The sequence below is a fragment of the Condylostylus longicornis genome, unplaced genomic scaffold, assembly GCF_029603195.1.
Source record: "Condylostylus longicornis isolate FDR11 unplaced genomic scaffold, ASM2960319v2 ptg000040l, whole genome shotgun sequence".
Classification (NCBI taxonomy): domain Eukaryota; kingdom Metazoa; phylum Arthropoda; class Insecta; order Diptera; family Dolichopodidae; genus Condylostylus; species Condylostylus longicornis.
In genome coordinates, this window is record NW_026578009.1 from 16,085,204 (window position 1) to 16,110,445 (window position 25,242).

General features: G+C 25.6%; 2 protein-coding genes across 2 annotated transcripts in view; one reads left to right on the forward strand and one right to left on the reverse strand.

Moving 5' to 3' along the window:
- Positions 1-25,242, reverse strand: part of LOC129609587 (soluble guanylate cyclase 88E) — a 133,313-nt gene that overhangs the window by 32,462 nt on the left and 75,609 nt on the right. The window lies entirely within an intron of this gene.
- Positions 6,307-25,242, forward strand: part of LOC129609588 (uncharacterized) — a 47,110-nt gene continuing 28,174 nt past the window's right edge. The window contains exon 1 of the mRNA XM_055521595.1: positions 6,307-6,469. The gene's annotated coding sequence lies outside the window, so the exon portion shown is untranslated. The remainder of the gene's footprint in view (positions 6,470-25,242) is intronic.

Consider the following 25,242-nt stretch of genomic DNA (forward strand, 5'->3'; position numbering starts at 1 on the left):
AAGTATCGATGGTATAGCTTCTTTCGGTAAAGTTCTTTAAATTATTATTCAGTTATTCGTTTAATAATATTCAGTGTGTTAAACAAATATGTGCCAAGATATCTGACCAACATTAATTCAAGTTCTTTTAAGTGCTACTTTAGATATCAATATAAAAATAAATTGTCCTGAAAAAAATTCAAAAGTTCAACGCATTTTTACTTGGAGTTTAGGCCTTATAAAAGGAAAGAAGGAACTGAAAACAGAACAAAAAATTTATGACGCAGTAAAAACTATGAAATTTAGTTTTTTCAATCTCTTTTGAACATTTTTATTGCATATTGAACTTATGAGCGCCAGGTGTTTTATATTATAAGAGTAAAAGTTTTTGTATTAGTTTTAGTGTTTTCCCACCATTAATTTGCCCTCATTAAAAATATTTTAAATAAATTTTATAAATAATTAATGTTCTATGCGCTCTCAATAAAATCAATTGAAATTATTTTTAAAAGAGAAATATTTAAACCTAGACATTGCGCTAAGGAACGAGGCATCGTAAAAAACACGCGAGATCTTGATATCCTTGCAATTTCTAATAGCTCCTATATTATTTTGTTAGCTTCAAGGAGGTTATTGTAGTTTTATTTTTTTTTTATTAATTAGGTACTTTACTTTTTCATTCTTTTATTTTCTTAATTACTTACTATTTTACTACAGTTTTTTTTCTTCACAATTTATGGTAATTGTCTGTCACATTAATTGATAGCACTTTAGAGAAGTGAAAGTTTCTTTTTTTAATAATTTGCCTTTAAAAAGTTATAAAGTACGTTTGTTAATAAAAGTTTACACGCAAACCACTAGGTGATGGCAAAGATAAATCGACTAAGTTTAATGGTAAACTTCGTAAGTAAATAACTGAAATAAATTTAATTCAAACGAATTAAAATATTTTGTCACATAGAAAGAGAGATTGGAGAACTAAATTTTTCTTTTGCATAGCTAATTCTCTTTTTACCGACCACCGCATTGCATATAATAAGAGAGTTTATGTGATGACAGAAAATTTCGGATGTCGAGTTTTCGGTGAGTTTATTTGGGCTATGTCACGGATTGGTCAACTTTTGTGAAATATCAGGTCTCGAGAGCTAGACCTTTTTGCGGGTCGATTTTACATTTTTGCCCATATTGCGAGATGACACACAGCGAAACTTTACTAAAAACCAAATTTACATTTCTTCAGGTATGATAACTAAAAGCTAACCAGCGTCCTTAAAATTAGAAAGAAGTATTCGAAAGGGATTGTTAGGATCTTCTGTTATATTTTCACTAAACCAGGCAATATACATTACGGTCGGTTATGTGCCGACCACATTGGATTTTTTTATATTTTTTTGCAATTTATACTATCGGCATTTAAATCGATATTTTTTTAGGTTCTATAAAATATTAAAAATATGATTTTACGTATATAAACTTCTGGTCTATTTTATTATAATAGTTTGGTTTGAATTATTTTATTTAGTTTCAATTATAATTGCTTCTTTATACATATAAATGTTAAATTTTGTTTACACTGTAAGTAATATTTTGAGTGCTAAATATGTAACTATTTAAAAATTGTTTTAAGCTTTTTTTGAAAAAAAAATAGAAAATATTAAGAAATTTTAATTGCCTTGTTTCACTAAAAAAAATTCTAAAGGAATTTGAAACTTATTAATAATAGTTAAAGCAAATAATCAAATAACACGTTTATTTATTCATTAAATAATTATTCTCAATGACGCAGCATATGATTCATAAATTTTATATAATGTATTTGTATGCAGTTTATTATGAATTTTAATTATATTAAATATATTTAATATATTAATAATAAATAAATATTTTTTTTTTAAATATATTTAATTTTTAATTAAGTTTCTGGTAAAATTTCAAATACTTAATACTTGAAGTAGACACACCGTACCGTTCTTCTGAAAATTGTACGAAAATTAAAATGTGAATATTCTTGTATATAAAGTTTCTCAATAAACACACATCCAATTAATACATATGTCAGTGATATGTTGATATGAGTATATATCCTACCTAATTAAAATTTAATGTTTCACACTGAATGATAAGAAATTTGTCAAACAGAATATTAAAATATTATTGATCAAAAACATTTTGATTTAATTAAAACAATCATTCAATATTTGAAATAATTTCAAAATTTTTTAGTTCTATAAGAAAATTGGGTCAAAAGTATAAAAATACAATAATAAAATATGGATTTCTTATATATGAAGAAACTCCGTTTCATATTTTATTTTCTGAAAAAATAAATTGAGAATTTTAAAATTCAAAATTAATTTTATTTTCAAGTTATTTTGAAAAATCTATCAATAATTGGCAGGTTGTTAAAAAATTACCTATTTTTCTTAAATAATGCCAGAATATTTTAAAAGATCATTAATCACAAAAAAAGGTGCTATTTAAATTTAATTGTTTTAATGATTTGGTTTTCTTTTTTCATCTATTATTCTCTTGATATTATATTTGTAATAATAAACGCTAAGAGCTCATAAACTTACTTTATAGTATTACGTTAAACTTTTTGAATATTTAATGTTCTTTGGCACAGAGAGCAATTTTCATTTGAGACGATGATTAAATTGCTTAAAATAAAAAAAAAGAAAATTTCCGGGGAAAATTTATGCATATTTAGGTCTAATCAAATAAACCTAGAATTTTTGTTGTTTTTAAAATATGGTTGTAACGATATACAATGCTGGAAACTTGTTGTAAAAATAAAAACAAAGAAAAAATATATTTTATATGAAAAAGTTCACTTTCGTGGGTAAAGTTTAAAGGAAAAATCAGTTGCAGATCTTTCATATTTTAAATTAATCTCTCCGTGTAGTCGTTTGTATGTCATTTTAAAATGATTAAGGTAAAATATGAGATAATTCAGTTTGCCGAATTTTTCATAAATTTATGTAAAATCATATCACAAAAGTTCTAGAATCATTTAGCTTAAGAATTAAGCATAAGAGTTTTGAAATCAATGATTTACATAATTTGTAAAATAGTTATAAAATTTTATTTGTAAATCTTTGAAGGAAAACTATATTAATAGAGAATGACTTTTAGTAAATAGAATTTCACCTTCAATTCATTCACTAACGAAAGAAAAATTTCAGATTTTTTTTTAAATTTTAATAGAGCGTGAACAATCACTGCACACGAAAAAATTTTAATTTATAAATTTTAATGACAAAAAAACACAATATCTACATTATGTTATGAATACTGTGTATATGGTTTATGACGTTTTCAAATTCTAAAATATTTTTCCTTTCTTTTTCTTTTTACTGATTAATGTCATTTAAAATGAGAAAATTTTTAAAAAGGAACAATACAAAATATAATTTATTTATAAAAGATATAAAATTTTTTTTACTCAAAAAACACTTAGCCAGGTGTTTATCGCAAAGGTAAAAATATAGTAGAAATAATTTGTTTTTACTTGTACATACATTTGAACATCAAATTTCATGAGGTTTTCCACTCATTTGTTTAATCATATAATAAATGAGAAAAGCATTTAGCACATTTCTAAAAAATCGCGAAGTTTTAGTTGTATTTGTAAAAGAGCTTTGTAATTGAGATAATTTCGGTAATAATTTTATTTTGGATCTTTGAGTTATTTCATATTTTCGTAAATATTATGCTATGCTTACGTGTACCTTTTTATTCTTACACCACATTTCGTATTGTATTTCTTAATAAACTAAATTAATACCAGGGATTCATAAACGTTTTAATATTAGTTAGGCGAACTAGACTCAGGCGAATTAGGCGAACTAGATTGGCTAAGGCGTGCGAGAGTGAAAACTAAATAAAATTTTAAAACAAATAAAATTTTAAAAATAATGAAAAAAGAAAAAAAAAATGGTGAAAAAGAAAGGCTTCATAGCTAGCTTTAACAAAATATATAAGCTTAAACGTTTATAGCGCCACATAGTGTCAAATTCAAAAAATAAAGTTCACAGCAGAAATTGCAAAAAATAATAACCAGTTAATTTTTTCGGGATCTTTTGGGCATACAGGTTTTATAAGTCGATTTTTCGAGAGACAGCTCTCCCCAAAAACCTTTTTCCTACCATATTTAACGGTTCTCTCAGTGCAACCATATTTAATTTGAATTAAACTTTCTGCATATTATACAAGCAAATAAAGCTGAGCTATAATTTTTATTCTAGCTATTTTAGCAGCAATAACAAATATCAAACTGTGGCGAACTATGCAGAGCACTGACATTTATTTTAATTTTTTTTTTTGCATTAAATGTATACCTGGTTATATGTAGACTTAATTATATTTAATTTTAGAAAATCATTATTTTGTATTCAATATGTGCCTTATACATGTACATTTATACATATTTGCAGAATACTGTTATAGGCGTATAATATGATACGTAAATATAAGTGATTGTCTAAATCTAAATATTTAGAAATTGTTTCATTATATATTTTACGATATATAAAAAAAAGTATCATTACGCAACTTGCGCAATATAACAATTTAATGCTCAGCAAACGGTAAATATACAGGCAAAACATAAGTTATGCAGGCAGGCGGCAATTTATATACCTATTTACATATGTGTGCACTTTCATATACATACATAATTTATTTAATAATCATATACATACTTAAGAAGATGTTAATCAATTTTTTTTTTAATTTTGTTCATTGACCTTCACATTTTACCCTTGAGTATCTCGAAAGATAATTTCATGTAGGTGGGAAAGAAAAACAAAATACATGAAATTTACAGAGAAAAATGTTTATTTTTTTGGTTGCTGTATTAATTTCCAAAATACTGATTCTAAACAGAATATTTGAATAAAAAATAGAAATAAATGCTTCAAAATCATTAGCATTATCAAAAGTTAATAATTACGTCTTAATATTAGTTGCATGTAAAAAGGTTTAATAATATAATTTATTAATTTACAAACTTTAGTGAATTTCCATGATTGACTATACCAATCGCTTATTTTTTATTTGAAATCTAATATGTGCACATGTGGGTGAGAGTTTAAAAAATTTTTAAACTTAATTTTAAAATAAAGTAAATTTTTATGGCCTATATCTTACCTCTCTGACCAACAGGTAAAAAGATCTTGTAGGCGAGCATGTATCAAAAGAGCTACCAGCAGTCGACAATTTATTATAATTTGAAAGGAGTTGAAGGGCGCAGTAAGCCACCTTTTAAGTGGCGGTGCATGCTTGTTCCATGTACCAAATTATTTAAATTGCTATATAGAACTTAAACTTCATTTTCGGTGTAGTTTAGATATCATCATAGTACTAAAAACGATTTTTTTTTACAAGTTCAACCAATCAGTTTTGTTCAAGGAATGATTACTTTTAAAATGGCTTTGTATGTGATGACAAAATTATGAATTTAATAAGCTTTTTAAATTTAAAACAAAATTTTTTAAGGAGGAGCTTAAGGAGCTATTGAAATATTAAGTAGTGCTTAAGGGGGTTGAGGATATAATGAGATTCCGAATTTGCTTTTTTATTTATTATGCGAAATAATGTATATATATATATATTTTTAAAATTAAATACAAAATACAGAAAGCGCGACGGGATAAAAATGCCTAAAATTTTGTTACATAATACTTAAACAACATCTTAGGAATATATTTTTTACAATAACTCTCAAAAATTTTCAGACAACTGAAAAGATTTGTTTTAAATAAACTCATACATAATTTAATTACACATGAATATGTGATGAAAGGCCAGCACGTTAAGAGACATTTATTTTTTTGTTTTTTTTTCTCTTATTAAAATTGAAATATACTCAGCTATTTAAAAAAAAAACCTAGAATAATTTTCATCACTATAAAAAATTTTTTGAAAGAAAAATTTTCTTGCAAAAAAAAAAAAATTAATTTACGCGAAAATAAAATTTTTATTGAAGTTGAGAAGAAAATTTGTGTTAAGAGATGTATGCGAGGGCATTTATATAAAATTTTAGAGAAAATATGCGAAATATTATTTAACATTTTTTTTTTACCAACATTTGCACACAACAAATAAGTGTTGGTCAAATTATAAGTAAATTTGCCACCTTCAGGTATTTTATTTTTTGAGAATAAATTAAAATACATAAATTTTTTCATAAAACACAAAAACTCGACAATAAAAGAAAGAAAAGCAAAAAATTTTATAAAAAGTTCTGTCACTTCTTAATTTTTTTACTAATTTCTTAGAAGTTTCTTGGGAAACGTAGATTTATAAAATTTTGTGTATAAAAAAACCAAAGAAGCAAGATAAAAATAAAAATATTAAATTAATTTTATTTTAAAAATAAACATTATTAATTTTTTTTCCTGTACAATTAATATTGACTGTGATAAAATAAAATTTAAGGTCTAAGGAGTGAATAAAATCGATTCAATTAAGTTATTCAATTTTTGGTGTAAGTGATCTTTATGAAAGTTATGTAATTATAAAATAAATGTTGAAAAAAAAAAATTATTAAAATTATTTAAATCACTAACATTAAGTAGAATATTACAATGTTAACAAAAGAAGTTCTAAATTTTATTTAAAGACATTTTGATTGCAAAATTTTTAAAAAGTGATTCAACAAATTGAAAAACAATTAAGGATATTTTTATACTAACAATGTTAAATTAAAATTACTAACTTTATTCTTAATTAGAGAACTTTAACACAAATTCAAAATGTTGTGGATACAAAATTGTATGCATAATTTGGATAATCAACATTATATTTAAAGAGATTTAATGTTTTTATGAAAGAATTTTAAAGTTATTTCATATTTGGAACGTGTAGGTAGGATAAAAATGACTAAATTGCGAATATGTGACTATTTAAATTAACCCATATTACCGAGGTTGGTGTACAACTATATGAGTTCTCTAAATCAATTGAATTTTGTAGCTCTTATAATATTAAATTTGCTAACGTTTATTTCATCAAGGAAATTTTCTAACACAATTAAAACTATTTTTCTATTTTTCACCCGTTTAGCAAAAATTACAAGTTTCGAATATTTCAATTATGTAAAAGGGTTTTCTAAAATTTCGCAGTTGTTTCTTAAAAATGCAAAACAGTTTTTCTTCTTAACCTTAAAAGTAATTGATTGCTACACACTCTTAACTATGAGTATGCTTCCTTTTTCTGGTCATTATAATTGTATACACTAATGAATCACTATAAAAACTTTTAAAAGTCCGGAAAAAGAAAAATTCATCATATATATTTAAAAGTATTTGTTTTAAGCAGTTTAATTAAACCAAGAATAATTTTATCTTGTTTACCCTTTATAAAAATAAAAACGTAAGTAGCTATAAATGCCATACAAATATATTAGAGCTATTTAGGTATATTGTATATATAATAAGAGTGTGTTGAGGTATGTGTAAATTATTACCAAAGTTAATAGAGGTACGTAATGTAAGGAGTCTGTTAATTTTCTTAGAAATTTGGTGAAATCACTTTGAACTTTAAGCTTAACCTTAAAAATTTTGTATCAGAGTTGTTGTTCTGTTACCTATATTGTGTGTTTCTTATCATACTACGTTTTAACTCACTAGTTATTGAAACAGGATGCGATTTAATACTGTATGTATATATTTGTAGAGAATTCGAAAAAAGGACATTTTGAAGTTTCCTAAGTAAACTTTAAGTTTAAGAGATAATCGAATTCTGGTTTTATACGTACAAATACATTTCAAATACCACACTAAAAAAATCACAAAATCTATTTCAAGAAAACTAAAGTGTACAGAAAAAAACTATGTGCTTGCAATGACCTATAAAATAAAAATGAAAACGTTCCACTTTACGTTTTAATAATAAAATGTTTGTCATAAATTTTTTTCTCAATGTCTTTAAAAAATGTTCATTTTTCAAGGCAAGCTATTTGTGGTTTTAACGTTTAATTCTCGCAAATTTTGTTTGACTAAATTTGCAAGTAATATTTTTAATTCTACATAATAAATTGCATAAGAATAGCATGCAAGTATTTTGGATATAAATTGCACAATATTAAAAAAATATGCAGTGGATCAGAAACATATTTGTGTAACCCATACATACATAGAAAACATTTAAGTGCAAGTGATATTTATTTCTAGTTTTGTCCATGTTTATTTATCGGCAATATACTCGTACTTTTGCTTTTCTCAGATTTTGAATGTTGATATAAAAAAAAGTGGTCTCCTAAATTGTGGCTTAATAACATCAATTTAAATGCAACTCTGCTTCTGAATCCCTGCATAATATAATTAATGAGTTATAAAACTTATCTTTATATAGAAAGTTAATAGGATTTAGACTTTAAATTAATTGGTCTTTTTAGCACTTTTCCAAAAAAATTTTGAAAAAAAGTGCTTATTAGTTTCACTCTGTCCGTCCGTCCGTCCGTCCGACCGTCCGTCCGTCCGTCCGTCTGTCCGTGTGTCTGTTTACAAAACTTCTACACCCTTGAAGATAGAAAGCTGAAATTTTGTATGTACATAGATCTTTACTAGAAACTTATTTCCGTAGAACAAAATTTTTACCTATCTCTCCCCCTCTAGAAGTTATACCCCCCCAAAACCTTAAAAATGGCCATTTTTAACTATTTGTTGCAATGAAACCATAAGCATTTTTGAAATTTTGCAAACGCATAAAGGCAGCGGCTTGCTTCCCCTAGCGCGATATACTATAGCTAAACTTTAGAAAAACAAAATGGCAGTTCAAATTTACCGCTATCTAAAGTCTTTTTTTTCCAAATTTTTGATTTCGTTTTTCTTCTAGACCCCAGCCTGTAGAAGCTTGAAATTTTAGGGGCTTATACACATTAACAAATAGTTCATTTCGTTAGAAGAAAATTTTTTTCTATCTCCACCCCCTCTCAAGTTATCGCCTCTTGAAATTTGTAAAATTTGAATTTTTAGCGCCTTATATTTCCAAAACCGCAAACGTTTTCAAATTTCTATAAACATAAAAAGCTAGCGGTAAATTCCGTGACATTAAAAAATATAATTATTTTTCTTAACTCACACAATTAACCCTTAAAATCGAGCATTATGTTAACCCCTCTTTATATTAATTTTTGCTTTATTTCAAAGATTGCATGAATGCATCATCCTAAATATATGCAATCCTGGAAATAGTTAAATATGAATGAAAATAATTTTAATAGTGCGGTAGGTATGCATAGACTGTATTTAAAAGCAGAATTTTCACTTGTTGAAGGGAAAAGTGCTACAATACAAACCATTGGTTTGACCCAACTTTATTTATTATTACTCGAAGCCCTTCATTATAATCATAAAACGAAAAGCTTTATTAATTTGAAATAAATTTGGATTCAACCAATAGTTTTTATACCTTTTTGAACTTTGGTACGGAGTTTATAGCCGCACATGAAAAGCTATCTGGGCTGTGAATATGTATATATTATGTTTTTACTCAACGTAAAATTCTGCGTGGATTTAGACATGTCCGTCTGTCCGTCCGCCCGATTGCACGATAACTCAAAAACGAATACCACCATAAGTTCACATGTTTTTTCTTTTGTGTCAAAGAAACATTTACATTGGACCTATTTCCACTCCAGATTTATGTAGCTGCCATACAACTTAAAGGGATTCTTTTAGATATTTCGAAAACTAATAAAGTTATAGATATGAAACTTTGATGCTTGTGTCCAATTATATTCTAGATAAATGTTCTAAAAATTTTAATGGAATGGTTGCACTGGTTCGAGTAGCTGCCATACAATTCCAAAAGCTAATTTTAAATATTCGGAAAAATAATAAGGTTAAGTGTCATGAGGCTTGGCAGTCATGGATCCAATTATAAGTTATACATACCGCGTGAAATGGTTTAACAGATTCTAGTTACTGCCATACAACCATGAAAGTTAATGCTAAACATTTCAATAACAAGTTTTTATACTCAGATTGTGCGAGGGGATTATGCGCAGATTGTTAGATCTTTTATGTGGAAATAATGAAAATATTGCTTTCTAAAACAATCTACACTAATAAAATGGCTTTCATTCATATACCAAAATATTTAAAATGAAAAAGAAAATAAGAAATTTGAAAAAAATTATTTTAAATAAAGGTTAATTTTTACGGTTATTTCGTGATTTCAATATTCAACTATTTTGCATCGTGCTAGAAGAAGTATGAAGTACGCTTGCAAAATAAATAAAGCTTAGAATGAGTAGTCAAAAAAGGGCATTCCTAGTATTTTGAAGGATAATAAAGTTTAGAGAGGCGATGCAGATAAAAATAAAAGGTAAAAATTTTCTTCTACAGAACTTCTGTAGAAGAAGTGAGTTACTTCTGTAATTTTATTAAAAATTAAAGTTTTGCAAACAGTTACACAGATGGGCGGACAGAATAAAATTAGTAAACACTGTTTTTCCTATTTTTTTTTTGAAAAATCTTGAAAAGGATTTTAATGAAAGAGGAAAGAAATATTAATAAAGTTGGGTCAAACCAATGGTTTGTATTGTAGCACTTTTCCCTTCAGCAAGCGAAAATACTGCCTTTAAATACAGTCTATGTATAGCTATCACACTATTAAAATTATTTTCATTCATATACAAAACTATTTCTAGGATTGCATATATTTAGGGTGACGCATATATGCAGTCTTTGAAATAAAGCAAAAATTAATATAAAAAGGGGTTAACATAATGCTCGATTTCAAGGGTTAATTGTGTGAGCTAAGAAAAATAATTCACGGAATTTACCGTTAGCTTTTTGCGTTTATAAAAATTTGGAAAAGCTTGCGGTTTCGGAAATATAAGGTGTCAAAAATTCAAATTTTACGAATTTCAAGAGGTGATAACTTGAGAGGGGGTGGAGATGGAAAAAAATTTTCTTCTAACAAAATTAACTATTTATTAATATCTAAAAGCTCCTAAATTTCAAACTTCTACAGTCTGGGGTCTAGAAGAAAAACGACATCAAAAATTTGGAAAAAAAGGACTTTAAATAACGGTAAATTTGAGCGGCCATTTTGTTTTTCTTAAGTTGAACTATAGTATACCGCGCAAGGGGAAGCAAGCCACTGCCTTTCTGCGTTTGCAAAATTTCAAAAATGCTTATGGTTTCATTGCAACAAATATTTAAAAAAGGCCATTTTTAGGGTTTTGGGGGGTATAACTTCTAGAGGGGGGAGATAGGTAAAAATTTTGTTCTACGGAAATAAGTTTCTAGTGAAGATCTATGTACGTATTAAATTTCAGCTTTCTATCTTCAAAGGTGTAGAAGTTTTGTAAACAGACACACGGACATACGGACGGACGGACGGACGAACTTACGGACAGAGTGAAACTAATAAGCACTTTTTTCAAAAATTTTTTTGGAAAAGTGCTAAAAATAGGGAAAAGAAGTTTTATACGTAGTTAGAAATTTTTTAAATCATAATTCAAAAACTTGAACGCTAAGCGCTTAAAGTTTTTTATTATGTACTTTGCATATTATTTTATTTACTTAAGTAACAATTTTAACTTGTTCAATGGAAAAGTTTTAAATATTTTTATCTAACAATTTTTCTTCGCAAAAATGTAATAGAAAAAGAGAATTATTTTTCAAAGCCACAGCCGTGTCATTAATTTTAAAAAAGTTTATAAATTTCATTCTTGTCTATGCAACAACTTTACAAAAATCATTATTAGAAATTTTTGTTATTTAAGCTCCGCAATATGCTGAATTAAAAATTCTTGAAAATAATTCATAAATTAAAAAAAAAATGCTAGGTAAGTAAAAAGTATTGGAAATTTTAGAAAATTTAATGAATTTTTGCTCTATTAATTACGGAATTTTAAAAGCAAGTTGTTTCTAGCAATTATTAAAGGAGCACTATAGATTCGGTGCACTGTTCACAAGGTTAAAAAAACCTATGAAGGAATTATTAATAATTTATATTATCATCTATACTCTGGAAACTAGGTATTCTACTTTAATAATCGAAAACTTGTTGTTCCAGGAAAAACTATGTTTTAGAGAAAATCTATAAGAAATAGGACCTCCAAGTGGTAATGAAAAAAATCTAAAATGCGTTGTACGAGTATTCTTCTCAAGTAATTATTGTGTAAAAAGAACCTAGAAATGAAATAGAAAGTTAAATAGATAAGGGATCAATAACAGCCAAGGACAAATTAATAGATAAAGAAAAACATTTTTATTTCCAAATTTTTAGAAATCTATTGTAATATTGACGAAGTATTGTAAACAAAGAACTGATATTTTTATTTTTAATTTGATTAAAAACATGCCAAACAGCTGATTGCCAAACTAAAATTGTAGTTTTATAATTCAAAATAGAAATTATTTAATAAATGAAACAAAGAAATATTTTTGTAAATTTTTTTTATTTTTAGACATGTACATATTATGTATGTATGTATGTATGTAAATAACACGTAGAAAATAAAAAACATGTAAATATTTTTTTATTTGATAAATTTAGTTTAATATGAAACAAATTAAATAATTTTTGCAATTTCAAACATATTTTGCCAAATATTTGGCAATAACATGATTAATACCCTTTTATTTTTGCTGTATGAAATTCTTTCGTTCTAAGTTTCTTCTTCTTTTATAAAGCAATTTAAGGAACACAGATTGTTGTTATTAAGTGACCGTAAAATTTATTCAATATTAGAAGAGATAACAGAAAGGTAGAAGAACTATAAGATTCTATTACGACCAGCGAAGAAATTTATTATTTCTTCCTCAATAGTTGCTAACAGTTATCTCAAATAAATGTTTTGTTTGGCTATTTCAAGAGTTTTTTAACTGGCCAAATTATAAAAAAGGCAGCCTATGATGAAGATGCGCTCATAATATGCTGTGGGTGTGTATATGCAAATATATACAATCTAAGGTCTTTCTAATTAAGCTTAATGTCAAATTAAACCGTAACATATTTTTTAAATTATAATTTCGTAGTTGAGTCTCAACAAGGAGAGTCTAAGAGTGAGCTCACTTGATTAAGTTTTAAACACATGTACAGCATGTTGTAATCTTATACAAAATATCATTTACAGTACAATATAGTGTAAATAACAAACTCAACCCTTGAATTATATAGATCGAGAATTCCTTTTATTCCTGCAATGAGTATTAAAACTTTTTCAAAGTTGCATAAGATATTAAGTAAGTAGGGCAAATTTTTATACTTTTGTTGTGACTTTTTGTGAGCGATGTTTAGATTTTAATGATTTATTTGTTGTGTTTTAAATAATTTTTCTTTTAATTAATTTCTTTTGAATGAATTTTATTTAAAAAATAATTTATTTTCAATATAATTTATGAAGCAATTTAAAGCGGAAATAAAATTTAAGAGGCTGTCAAGAAATTGGAAAGAAAACCCTATATACAAATACAAAATATTGCAAAACGTTGAATAATTTTGTTTTAATTTGCAAAGCATGCAGCAACATAGGTGCGCTAATATATCGGACTATATAATTATTATATCATTATTAAAAATATGTGTACATACATATAGGAGCATTATTCATGTATGTGTACGTTAAAACAATTTTAAATTTAGATGTTAAATTTAAGTATTTCCTTGTCTTTACTTATACTTTGGATTTTGAAAGAAATTTGGTATTAGAACAATTATTACATGAGTTTGTAACAGATTCCAGTATTTAAAATGCTCTTTTAGTTGATGCTTACATTTGTACAATGTTGTATTTGCAATTTTCTCTACAATAGCCACAATTAAAATTAAATAAATTCTTCACAGAATTTATGGAATAATAGAACTATTAAATTCGCTATTTGTTATGTTTAAATAAAGTAGAGTAGGCAGTGTAAATTGTATATTGTAAATCTGCAGAAACTGTCGTAACTCGTGGATCGTTTGCGAATAATACTTAAAATTTTCTGCTACCTATACCATTGTCTTTCCCTACAATATCACAAAAGGCGCTGGCGATCATAAATTATCTGTCTTGTATGAAATATTCACAAATAAAAAAGAAATTTTAAAAGTAAAAAGAGTTGTCCTATATTTTATTCAAGAATTGACTTAAAATGAAGGTTACATTAATTAGGCGACAATGGTAAACATAATTATCATTCACTCATAAATTATTTCCTACCCATAAACGAATGATTTCGCCTGCCCAGGTACAAATAGGGCAATGTCGACAGCTCCTACCACTGCATTGGAGGTAATGATTGTGTTGGCACCACTGCACCTTCATATAATAAAGGAAGCTCGACTAATGACTCACCGACTTCTCTCAGGTCCGGTCGAGGCAGTGCGAAAGTTGGCTCACAGACACTTAATTAAGGGCGATCTGATTTTGAGAATAACCATGTCGGATTCCTGTTTGTCACGGTGCAATTTCGTACGCTGGTACAGGGTTCCGCTTCCCGATCGATGTGCGTGAGATCGGAGCGGCCCGGTACTTGAGCGGGGTTCAAATGTATTCCGTACATTTGATGCGTAGGAAAATTATTTTACTGCAAATTATATTTGCCAATGTTTGAAATTTATGTCACTTTCAATTTTGATAACCAAAATTTTTTAATATCTTTAATAAAAAATTCCGGTGGCATTTTTTGGCAAACTTATTTCTCTTTTGGATTAAATACAATTTGCACTGGTCAACGGGTGAATTTTTGGTGGCACGCATTGCAATCTAAATTTTGCACTCATAGTATTTTGCAATAAAATTAACTTTTATAATTTAAATGTGCAGAATATTTTTCTTTCTATTTTCTTTTCTTTTTTTCTTGTTAAACAGCAATGAAATTATAATCATAAGCAAATTAATTTACCTTATGGAATTGAAAATACTCGTGTATAAGCGTCAGACAGGAAATTTGTAAGAAAATTGAAAAAGATCTGATTATATTGCATGCGATAATTAGATTCTGGGCGTAATGCCAAAATCGTAAAAGGAAAAATTATGAGTTTAATAAAAGCGTAATATTTAATAAAATCTGTGTGTTCTAAATTTTTAAAAATTTTGGTTTACATTTGCTTGTTTTTGTTTTTTGCCAGAATTGAAATTCTTTTACGTAATAACCGGTAGCTTTGATTTTAATAATGAAAAGACGAAACCAATGAATTTGGAATTCCTTTTTTCATTTCAATTTCCACTAAATTTTAATTGAGATTTTCGTATAGGTTTTGTTTATTAAATTTTTTTAAACTTAAATTATTTATGTAGAAATTTGTATATTATTTTTAATGAGTTTTATTTTTGGAATGTTATCGATTATTAATTTAAAGTTTTTGATATCCCATTCAGGCTCTTTTGATTACTAAATTTCTTTTATTGAAATTCTGTTAATTATTCCGGCCCACTTTTACTCTAATGTTCTAGGAATTTGTTAATTTATATCTTAAATAATGTAATGAAATAATGTAATGCATAATGTAATGGAACATCAATTTGAATAAAAGTCGAATTTGCATAAACATTTCGGCAGTAAAACATTTCTCTTATAAATTTAAAATTAATAAACATTTTTCTTTATCAACGTAAATGCCTGTACATATCAAACGTCATTTACGCTCTTTGCATCTGTAATATCAATATATTTGTACCAACATGTGTAATATCCTCTTTAGTGAACAGTTTTAAAAGCTAATGGAAATAGAATTATGAATGCCAAAAGAGTCAACATAATGTCAAAAATTTCAAAAATATCATTTTCTTCAAAGTAATTTATAACTTTTTTTATGTATGTTCAATATATGTATATGTATGTAAAAACAAAACAAATTCGTTCATTTTGTGATTTATAACCACTTAAATGTCATTTTAATTTGTTTGACTACAAAATTTTAATTTTATTTATTCTTTTTTTTATCTTTTGAATGAAAATCCAAAAATGCTACAATAATTATGGTGCTTATATACATACATATGTATGTATGTATTATATATGTGATATATGTACACACATACAATATGTAGCAAAAAATTATTAAATCATTTTTAAAATGGAATGAAATTTTTGAATTCATTTTTGTTTTCTTTTCCCATTAAAATAATTTGCATGTAATATGGTAGATTTTTAGTTCTACATATAAAATGTAGATGGTAGTCAGCTTGATTGTTGATTCAATTTTATGTTTTTGTGATAATATAACATTTTTAATGAATATTTATAATTAGAATTTAAATATTCGGTTCATAATTTAGTAGTCGGTGCCTGACATAATACTCCAAGTATTAATGTAGGCTTTTGAATGTCAAAAATGTCATAATAATTGGTTAATAAATTCAATGAGAAATCATACATACAAAATCTTATTGTTTCGGAAAATCGAAAATCATGATTATATCAAGCAAGACTATATCTGCTCTAAAAGATTTTGGTGATTAATAGTGATCATGTTCTGTGATGTTCTTAATAATGAAACAAATGAATAAATTATTATGTAGTAAATCCGAAATTAAAAGTTTATTCAAATCATCAAATTCGTCAAATATTTTTTCTAGTGAGTATATAATTATCATATATTACGTAATACACTGAAAAAAAATTTTACTAATGTCCCTCAGTTTATTTATTCATTTATGTATGTAAAAGGGTTCCTACTCATTTAAGATAAAGAATCCAGAAAATAAAATACTTTTTCAAGTAAAGCAGTGGGAAGAAAAGCTAGACGCCTCAGAGTCTTAAAAATACCATTTTTTGATTGTTTCTTATATGAAAATTAAAAATATTTTCACAATTGTAAAGCCACAAACATTCTTTTAACACAGAAAAAAAACGATTTCTTCTTCTACTGTAAAACTACCTAGGCAAACCGTTATCATTAATACGATCTGATTGAAGTTCGTTCAACTTTGTGAGATGGTTTATTCCTAGAAGTTGTAAAGGTCTTGGACTTTAATAAGTTACAGATTTTAATAAATCTAAACAATTGCTTTTTTCTACTTCACTCCTGTTCAAGTTGGCGTTTCTTGAAAGTAAAAATTTTCTATTTTTTGTTCTACTTTTTTTCAATATTGTAAGTTTTTCAGAATTTTTGCAAAGCAAAAAACTAAGGGTAAATACAGTCCTATAAAATAATTTTTCTTAACTCACCGATACGAATAAGTACTCAACTTGACCGTTATGGTGAAGATTCTTTTTACTCTTGTGCTAATCCCATAAATATGTAATAATTATTTGCTGTGCCACACATATAATTTTAATTCAAGAACAACAAAGGTAGAAAATTGTTTTTTAAAAAGCTTTTTCATTGTTCAAGGAACAAACTTGCTGCTTCTTTGCAAATCATTGGTTTTACCAAAGTTATTTATTTAAGATTAAATTATTTGCCCACACTCATTCAATTTCAGATATGGTTTTTTACAAGCATTAATTTTGTCAAAAAAAAATATGAAATTAAAATTGAATATATGTAGTTACGTCAAACCAATGGTTTTTAATGTAGCACTTTTCTCCTCAATAAGTGAAAGTACTGCTTTTAAAAGCAATCTGTGTACTACATTATTAAAATTAGTTTCACTCATGTATGAACATATTTCAAAGATTGCTTAAATTTAGGGTGAGAAATGCATGCGGTCTTTGAAATAATAGAAAAAAAATTTAAAGAGGCGTTAACACAATGCTCGAATTCAAAGGTTGATTGTCCTAATTAATAAAAATAATTTACCGTTGGCTTTCTAGATTTATAGAAATTTGGAAAAGCTTGCACTTTTAAAAAAAATTAGGTGCCAAAAATTCAAATTTTGTGAGGCGATAACATGGGAGGGGGTAGAGGTGGAAAAAAAACTGTCTTCTAACGAAATGAACTATTTATGAATATCTAAGAGCTACTAAACGACATCAAAAATTTAAGGAATGGTAAATTTTAACGGCCATTTTTTTTTGTTCAAGCTCAAATATGAAATGTCGCGATGGAAGAAGCTAGTCGTATTTTTCTGCGCTTGCTGAATTCTAAAAATGTTTCTGGTTAAATAAAATAATTACTTAAAAAACAGCATTTTCCGGATTTTGAGGGGTTATAACTTTTAGAGAGGGGGAGGTAAATTAAAATTTTCTCCGGAAGTAAGTTTTTAGTAAAGATCTATGTAGATATCAAATTTTAGATTTGTATCTTCAAGGGTGTAGAAGTTTTGTAAACATGTCCATGGACGGACGGACGGACGGACGGATAGAGTGAAACTAATAAGCACTGTCTTTAAAATTTTTTTTGGAAAAATGCTTTAAATGAATTGAATTGAATTTGAAATTAAAAATCATTTTTTGATGAGCTTTTTATTTAACTACATTAAAGCAGTTTCCAATTTTTCCTTTTATACTCACCAAGTTTTAGAAAATTACGAAAACAGCACGTTTCAGTTATTCAGTTATGCATACTTGGCAATACATATTGTTTAAAAAAATAAAAAAAAAAATACTTTTATAAAGCAAAAATAAGCATTTACATGCTTCTTCCTTTTTGAATTTGGTTTTCTTCTATTAATGGATATTGCGGCTAACAATTGATCCCAAAGCAATTTTATGGAAATCAAACGGAAATAAAAGCATTCAAATCAAATTGATTTTTTTTTTAGTTTTTGTAAATTAAGTGAATTTCTTTTATTTGATTTTTAAAATTGTTGGGAAATTGGGAAATAAAATTTGGAAAAATTAAAATATTTCTGGCACTTTACTATACATTTGGCGTTTTTTGAATATTATGTAACTGCCAACTTTTAACATGAATTTTCTTTGAATTTAAAGAATTTCAAAAAGAAAACAAAAATAGCAATTATTTTCTAGGATTAACAATATTTAAAAAAACCCTTTATTCGAAAAAAGTAAACGGTTTTTTGAAATTAATAATTTTGCATATATTTAGGGGATGACAAAATCTGCGTTTTATTTGAATTGCAAAACTATAAATTTTAAATTTTAATTAGGTATTTTCCTAAAACAAAATTACATTTTTTGTGCCCAGGAATTGTTGATTAAGCAAATGCAAAACGCAAATACTCTTTTGTGCGTTTATTTTTTTGAAATACGCGAATGAGATTTGAGAAATTTAAAAATTTGATTGATTGATTTAAATAAACAGTGAAAGCAAAATAAAACCTATTTGTTAAATGAAGTGTGATGACGATTTTAGTCGAGTTAATAAAAATTATCGACAATAACTGCTTCATTAAATCTTTATACTTAAAAGATAAGTAAGAAAGGACAAAGCATAATGAGTACAAATATGGCAAAACATAGTTATAGTACAAGTATATTAAAAGTATGAGCAAATGAATTAATTGATCATTTAAAATTTGATTTAAAACGAGAAAAAATAAAGTTGATAATGTCAACTCTGCGACATCCGTATGAGCTTGTTATCGTATCGGGTAACGAATAAACCATAATTCACTATGGAATACTCGTATACTACGACTTCAATTATGCTGGTTTTGGTTTACAAGAAATGAAATATGTATGAGGGTACGAACGGTAAGCACATTAATTTATTAATTAATAATAGGCACGGTAATTTATAATATCCTCCGAAAATGCGTTGGTGCAGCTATAAAACTATAATAACAGCAATTAAAATAAAATAGTTTTTTCAATAAAGCTAAGTTAATTAAAGCATCTTCATTATAGCACAAAGCAGTTTAAGTAGCCACGTAGTTTAAGTATGATAGTTTTTTTAATTTTAGTTATTCGCTTAATAGTTTAAACCTTATGAATTCCAAGAATGTATTGTTGCAAGTTCGACTAATTTATAATAATACATATTATGTAACTTTTATTTTAACTTATATTTTAAAGGCACAATGCGTTTTTTCACACTAAACACATATGTACGTTAGACCGGATATAGGTTAACTAATATTATAGGTTAATATGCTCATATGTTTTTCATAGGTTACGAAACCTCATTTTCTTTCAAATAGAATTCTGAGGAAATTTTTTTTAATTTCACTTTTATCAAAATTCTATATTTAATTACAAATTTTCGTATTAATTTTTAGCATTCTCTAATTGATTGATCGATTAATTATGTTTGGTGATTCTTTATGCTAATTAGTGCCCTACATAATTTGCTTTGATTGTTTTCTTATTTTCATTTATTTGTTATCCTATAAATGAGTTCACTTTTTATCTATAAAGAAAATGGTTAGCAAAGGAAATAACTTTTGATTTTTTTTTTTATTTTCCTGCTCTTGAATTAATGTTTTTTTAACCTTGAACTTTTTGTTAACATATAATTGTTACAAATTAAGTAATTGACTAAATCACAAATACATACAAACTCCTGTGAATTGTTCAAATAGAATTTTCTTTGTTTTCATAGATTGATTTCACCTGATTTTTCTTTATCTTGATTAATCATTCAATAAAAATTTATTGATAGAACAAAAATTAAAAACAGATGATTTTGATATCGTTCTAGCACTTGTTTTCACTATTTGATTGAATGATTAAAGTGTAAAGAGAAAATGGTATTATTTTTTTACAAACTATAACTTCGTCTCTATGTATATATATATGTAGGTATGTAAGTATTAAAATTTAAATAAAATTTGGGAAAGAAAACGAGAAACTTATTTGAGTGAAATTTATTTCAAACATAACAACTGAAATTTTTTAGTATTTATTTCTTAAATTTGAACAGGTAGTTCTAATATTTTTATTTTTTTAAAAAATTCTCCTAAACTATAAATTTTCAATTTTTCCAATAAAATGACCTTTTAAATATCAAGTATTTTATTGTTCTAAATAATATACAAACCAATTTTTATATGTATGTCTAACCAAAAGCTTATAAATGTAAATTTTATAGTATCGTTACAAAATTAAGGTATTTTTGGCATCACTACAACAATCGAATCATTTTCTTTAACCTTCACAATATTTTAAATATAAATAAATTAAAGAAAAATAAACAAAAATTAAGCAGAAAATAATAATAAAAAATAAAAAATTAAAATTTAAACAAAATAAATTATTTGAATGTTATTCAACAAGGCAAGCGAATAAAAACTTAAAAATTTAATGTAGTATGGTGTTCATTAAAATTTTCACACCACATTATAAAATTATATTTGAATACATACTAGCTATTAGTACATTAGATTTAAAGTATGTTATGTGATTGTGCTGTATGTAAAATAAAACAATAATTAATGAACATTAGGAAAGTTCGCATATTACTTTTTTAATTTGAATAACATGTGGGTGTTCGAAATGCTCTTATATTCTATCTGCTACAATTAGTTTTTGCTAACATTAAAAATTTTCTTTCAGTATACATATTTATTTAATATGTAAATTAAATTTAGGTTCTTTTTATGTTTTGAACTTATTAATTAAATATTATTTTTTAAACAACCCCAATCAGTTTGATTGTCAAATTTATGTTATATTTGTTTCAAGTTACAGCAGGAATTACAGATTCTTGGTACTTTTGTAAGAAATCTTCTGAGAATTAAAATGTATAAACACCAATGATATATAAATTGTTTTTATTATAATGAAAATCTTTATCTTGGTTATTTCAAATTACACATACAATTGAGATAATTCCAAATAGTAATGGGAAAGCTCCAAATAATATCTAAATATAGTTTTAAAAATTTCTTCATAATTTCTTCAAAAAATAAAATTTTTCAGTTATTTACTGCATTTTCTATGATAATATTTCACATCAAAAAACTTGTAATATTCTAAAAATAATTGATGTTCTTATAAATGAAAAATAGACACACATAAATTTTATTTATTTAACAACAAATTTATAGCAGAAATAATAAAAATCAAATAAAATTAAATTTAGTATGATGACAAAATTAATTTTAAATATTGAAAATTTATCAAATATTGAATAACAAATGTATATATACGCGAATGAACTCAAAACCTTGATGTATTTTAAAATAAAATAATCACAATTTGATATTTGTGTAGTCAAACTGCTGCTTTTTCACTTGTGCGTATAGAAAACGAAAATTAAATCATAAATTAATTATTTTAGTCATTTTGATAGAGAAAAAAAAAACAAAAAGAAAAATTTACATAATTTTTGATGTTATTCAAAATTGGTGACGATTTTTCATCTTTTTTAGCAGGAAACAAATGATTTTTTAACAATTTAATTAAAAAACGCAATGTGTTCAAACTATTTCGAGTAAATGTAGTCCAATTTTATTCCACAAATTGCTTACATATTTTCAATTTTTATTTATTCTTTTTTTTTTTGTAAATTATTGGAAAATTATGACTCAGCATGATTTTTGGGTATAGGTAACATATTTTTGTTGGTTTGTATAAGACAAGAAAAATTAACTCTTTAATGACAATTAATTAAATTATCGTTAAAAATTTTTGAAAATTAATGAATTTTACAACCTTTTTATAGGCAGGCATTGATTGCATTAAAACAAGCTCATATAATATTGTCGTCAATTCACATTTTCCTTAAAAGTTCCGACAATTATCAGCAAATATAAAACGAATGGTAAACAACGCTTAACATTAAAGACAATTCAATATGCTGAGCTGATTGTTTTGTGTATTTAAAAAAAACATTACAAGTTCTAGAACATAAAATTATTTTTACAAAAAAAATTACACAAGATAGTGAAAATGTATTTTTTTCAATTTCAATTGAATTAAATAAAATCCTACCTTATACCTTTTATATCTATAAGAAGAAGTTGGCTCTCAGGTTTGCTTCAAAGGACCGAACTTTCCAAACTTTTCTAGAAAAGTTTTATTTCTTTTGTTTCTGTTTATGAAACAAAACTTAAATATAAAATTTAAAGGGAAATTCATTATTTTCTTCTAAATATCTAAACTATAGTTTAAAATTCGTAAACGTAAGTTTATTGATTTGTTGTAGAAAATAAGCAGTTTAGGTACAAATATTTTGCATTTACATACAAGAGCGCACACGATGGAAAAAGTCTTGCTTAAAATAAGTTTCTCACTATTTGGAAAAAGCGCTTTTCGTTGAAATAAATTTCCGTATAGTCGTAAAATTATTAAACTAAAATTGACGAGCACCAGCAAATAAATTTGCAATATATTAATACTCGTATGAATTAGAGTATAACAGGATAACTATTTCAAAGAGCTACGCGGCACAAACTACATCAGACTTGATACGTAATAGATTGTTAAATACTTGTATTTATATATATAATGTAATAAAAGATGTGATAAAATTTAAGAGCTTTAGGAATAACGCGTAGCGTAATACAGCAAAATAAATATATATTGTACCTGCAGTAGCATAAGCCTTATTAAATGTTGTTACAAATTTAGAAATTTTAATTAAAGACTAAAGGAAAATGAAGTTCTTTTTGGGTTTAATATATTCCTAGTAAAGCAATAAAAAAATATAATTCTAAAAAAAATTCATTCTGATATTTTTTCTATCAAAAATAAAATCCTGATATTCTCCTAAAAAAATTTCCCATATGACTGAAGACTTGAATTCTTCTTTTAATACTAGTTCGTGGAATTGTTGTTTTATTTTCCTTAGACTTTAATACAATTGTGTAAGGGATTTCTTTAGATGTTGCTCTTAGAATTTTATATTACGGAATATTTCTTGATCTTTTTTTATATATCCTTTTTTTTTTATTTTTTCACATTTTCTCTGTAGTAAATGTTTATTTTTCTTTACAATTTCAACAGACTTTGTTTACATGGATGTATACGCGATAAAATCAATTAAATTAAGCTTCATATTGTCTTTTTTAATGGTTTAAATAGTTCAAAGCAAGTTCAAAGATTACTTTTATTATAACTCTTCAAGATTTTATTTTAACGTTTTAGTATGGCCTATAATTACCTGTAAAGCTTTTAAAAATGATTTTCGCATATATTTAATAAGAATATTGACCTTCATTGGGCATTCAACTTTTGGATTAATTAATTTTTGTAAAATACGCATACGAAAATTTTAAACAATTTTTTTTAATTTTACAATAAAACAAATACAAACTTAAAAACAAATACAAAGTATCTTTTCCATTAGCTTTTTTAATTCAATTATAAGATTTTTTTTCGATAGAACAAAATATTATCCTCTATTTTTTTCCATTTTATTATAGACCTTCAAAATGATCGTGTTTTGATGTTAAACAGTAAATGCAAAATTCAAATTTAATTTTTTTTTGAAAATAAATATTTATTTTTTTTTATTCACAAATTATTAAGAATAACATCTAAATTTCACCCTGCTAAAAAATTTTAAAAATAATATTTTGAAAATAATCAAATTTTTTTTTTTATATTAAAAAATCCAGGAACTTTAGAGAATGAAAGGCAACAACAAATGAATAGTCTTCTCATATTTAATATAAAGCATTATACTCGTATGTAACAGTAAACATCTGATTATTTAAGTTTAAAAATACAACAACAGTACCTATGAGCAAAATTTTACGGAAAATGAAAAATCTGAAAAAAAATAAGAAGCACTATTCTTGAAATTCATAATAAGTTTATGAAATAAATATTACGATTTGTAAAAATGGCATGAAATGTAATGTTATCTGTAATAAATTTTGTTAACATGTTACATACAAGTTTTATAATGTTATGTTTTATTTAAAGATAGGTAATCATAGGATCATTGAGATCAGTAAATAAATTTTCTATATTCATTTTCGTATAGTGAGTATTTTTCAATACCCATAATTTGTTGCGGACACCAAATGTTAGCCATTTTTGGTATAATTCTAAAACAAACTTCGAGAATTTAATAAAATTAAAAATTAATGCTGTCATACACATTGGTGTAATCACCATAACCGCGATTGCTGAATTCATTTTCAAAAAAATTGCTCTGTTAGTTAACAGATTAAAACGAAATATTGCCTTTGTTTTTGAAACCGTACATAAAAACTAAAAAGTCAAAATGAAGTTTCCGATATAAGACAATTTTTATCAATAAAAGAAACTCTTTCCTTGTTTCTCATTGTTTCTTAGTATTTCATTTACTTCTTCAAGCATAAGTTGCTAGTAAGATAAGATAAATCTGATAATCTAATAATTTTATAAACTTGTCAAAATTTTAATAAAGTTTGTAAGATTAACGCTAATATAAAAGTTAGAAATAAATATAAAAGTTGAAATATTGGTGAATTCGCGGTATATCGTATTGAAACGAAACTGTTTAGAGTTGAATTGAAAGTGAACAAATATTCGTAGAAAATAAGATAACAAAAGGTTACCTTTCTTTGTTTATTTTAATGCTAGCTGAATC